The sequence below is a fragment of the Triticum urartu genome, chromosome 6, assembly GCF_003073215.2.
Source record: "Triticum urartu cultivar G1812 chromosome 6, Tu2.1, whole genome shotgun sequence".
Taxonomy (NCBI): Eukaryota; Viridiplantae; Streptophyta; class Magnoliopsida; order Poales; family Poaceae; genus Triticum; species Triticum urartu.
The window spans coordinates 18,847,779-18,851,100 of record NC_053027.1 but is presented as its reverse complement, the minus strand read 5'-3'; the positions used below and the strand labels follow the sequence as shown (position 1 = coordinate 18,851,100).

Sequence of the window (3,322 nt, the reverse complement as noted above, 5' to 3'; positions counted from 1 at the left end):
ATTAGTCCCTCTCGTACTTTTTGAAGTCATACTTTGATCATTATTTTAACTAATAAAATGCAAGTTATAGGTAGCAAATATAATATCATCAAAAACTATATTTAAATACGTTTAGTGATATAATTTTTGATGACATGCATTAATATTTTTTAATTAAATTCGTGGCATAAATTACAAAGAAGACTAATAAACCAGGATGAATGTAGTATCAATTAGTCTGGCGTGTACGGGGAATCACAGCAACAGTATTGTAGGACCGCTGGGATAAATATGCGAATCGAAGGTATATAGTCGATGGGAATCGGTACTAGCTTGATTTCACTCGCTTAATCAATCCAGCTGCTTATATTCCCATGTTCACGGCAGATCACAGCAGCCTGGCATCACTGATCACGGCGGAGGCTATCGTGCACGCGCCACGCCACGTGGGTCTCGCACCTTAGCTACTTGCATTCCGCGGCGTTGACCTCGTCTGCGTCTCCCGGCCGGCCCGCCGGCCGTACTAGCACTGCCAGTACGGTGTATACATGCACTTCCCTTCCGTCACTTGATAGCAGCTCGCGCTGATATATATTACTACCTGGGTAGAGAGAGAGAGAGAGAGAGAGAGAGAGAGAGAGAGGTGCTAGGTGCAGCAAGGCAGGTTAGTAGGTAGCAGCAATGGCGGCGGCGGAGAGCCTGGCCGTGGAGAGCGGCACCGGGCGGCAGGAGTACGTGCAGGACGGCTCGGTGGATCTCCGGGGCAACCCCGTGCTCCGCTCCAAGAGGGGTGGCTGGACCGCCTGCTCCTTCATCGTAGGTAGGTACCATCCATCACCGACCAGCCAGTGCATCACGCACACACATGCTTGCTTCTGTTCCTCATGCAGCCAGTCCATCCATCATCCATGGCAGTGTACGAGCTGTTCGAGCGGATGGCGTACTACGGGATCGCGTCCAACCTCTTCGTCTACCTCACCGAGAAGATGCACCAGGGCACGGTGGAGGCATCCAACAACGTCACCAACTGGTCCGGCGTCGTCTTCATCACGCCCCTGATCGGCGCCCACCTCGCCGACGCCTATCTCGGCCGCTATTGGACCTTCGTCATCGGCTCCGCCATATATTTCATGGTAACCAACCCTCTCCTCTCCTAACTAGATTTTCCAATCGGTGGCTACGGCGGAGTCCTCGAGGGTCGAATCGGGATTTGTACCGTATTTTTATTTAATCACACACAAGTTTCTTGAACAATAGAACAACGATACTGGGGACTAATCATTTGTCAACACGTCGAATATGAATTGCATGTCGTGTAAGCAAAACATACACACAACGACACATGCATGCACACACAAAAGAGAAAATAAAAAGACTAACACACGAAAAAAGAAAATGACTGAAAAAGTAAAAAATGTCTAAAAATATGTTTTAGACAACGAAATAGGAAAACCGGCTAAATTAACTAAGTAGTACTATGTAGTACTCCCTCCGATCTAAAATAAGTGTCATGGTTTAGTTGAAATATACTTGCTCTGGAAGAAAAAAAAAGTGAGACTAGAAATGATGTCCATGCCTTGATGCAGGGGATGCTGCTGCTGACGCTGGCTGTGACGGTGGGAGCGCTCAAGCCTCCGCCATGCGTCGACAAACTTTGTCCGTCGCCGTCAGCCCTGCAGGTCGGCGTCTACTTTGGCGGGCTGTACATCGTCGCCTTGGGCAACGGCGGCACGAAGCCTAACATCTCGACCATGGGCGCGGACCAGTTCGACGACTTCGACGCCCGGGAGAAGACCCACAAGCTCTCCTTCTTCAACTGGTGGATGTTCACCATCTTCACGGGCATCCTCTTCTCCTCAACAGTCCTCGTCTACCTCCAGGACAACGTGAGCTGGTCCGTCGGCTATGGCATCCCCACTCTCGGCCTCGTCGTCTCCATCGTCATCTTCCTCGTCGGCACGCCTATGTACCGCCACAAGGTGCCTCAGGGCAGCGCGATCACGCGCATTGGCAAGGTGCTCGCCTCCGCGCTGTGCAAACAGCGCCTACCCTTGCCGGCGAACGCCGATGAGCTGCATGAGCTGGAGCAAGAGGCGTACACGAGGAAGCACAAGTTCCGGATGGAATCCACGAACGACATGTGGTTCCTCAACAAGGCGTCTGTGAAGGACGTCGGTGGCGCGTCCTCGACCTCAAAATGGAGCCTCTGCACGGTGACGGAGGTGGAGGAGACGAAGCAGATCTTGAAGCTGGTCCCTTTTGTCGTGACCATGTTCGTGCCGTGCACGCTCATCGCTCAGACCAACACCCTGTTCGTGAAGCAGGGCACCACCATGAATCGGCACATGGGGCCACACTTCGAGATCCCGCCGGCCAGCCTCGGCGCGTTCGTCACGCTCGCCATGCTCATCACCAGCGTGGTCTACGACCGGCTCTTCGTCAAGGCCGCACGAAGGTACACCAATAACCCAAGAGGCATCACCCTCCTCACGAGGATGGGCATCGGGCAGGTGATCCAAGTCGTGACGATGGCGACGGCGGCGCTCACCGAGAACCGGCGCCTGAGCTACGCGCGCAGCCTTGGGCTGGACGTGACCGGCGGCCAGCTCCCCCTCACCATCTTCGTCCTCCTGCCGCAGTACGTGCTGATGGGCCTGGCGGACGGGTTCGTGCTCGCGGGCGAGATCGAGTTCTTCTACGACCAGGCGCCCGAGAGCATGAAGAGCCTCGGCACGGCACTGTCGCTCACGGCGTACGGCGTGGGCAACGTCCTTAGCAGCTTCTTCCTGTCGCTGGTGGCGCGGGTGACGCGCGAGAGGACCGGCAAAGCCTGGGTCTCCAACAACCTCAACGCCTCACACCTCGACTATTACTACGCGTTCCTCACGTTGCTCGCGGTCGCCAACTGTGTCGCCTTCGCTCTCCTCGCTAGCAGGTACAAGTACAAGGTGGAGTCTACTAAGACCATCGACGTCGGCGTGGACGTGCAGCTCAAGCCGCTAGGCCGCCAAGAAGATTCACTATGAGTCAATGGCTTGACACTAAAATATAGTCCATCCGTTCCAAATTACTTGTGGTGAAAATGAATGCATCTAGATGTATTTATAGTTTTAAATATATCTATTTCTATGCATTTCTGTGATAAGTGGTTCGGGACGAAGGGAGTAGAAAGTGAAGTATTCCAAGTGTATTGATCTAACCATGGTGCGCGGAGTATACGTAGTGTCAAGAAGTGCTTCACACTGTAAAGGAAAAATAGAAATCCGAATTATTGCATGTGTATTGGTCAATCCATCATAGGGTATATATAGTTTATGAGTCTTTTTACGTACCTACTCCTAAA

The 3,322-nt window shown here is 52.6% G+C and overlaps 1 pseudogene; it reads left to right on the top strand.

Annotated features, from left to right (window-relative positions):
• Positions 1-627: 627 nt before the first annotated feature.
• On the top strand, positions 628-3,018 carry LOC125516408 (annotated as a pseudogene).
• Positions 3,019-3,322: the final 304 nt, after the last annotated feature.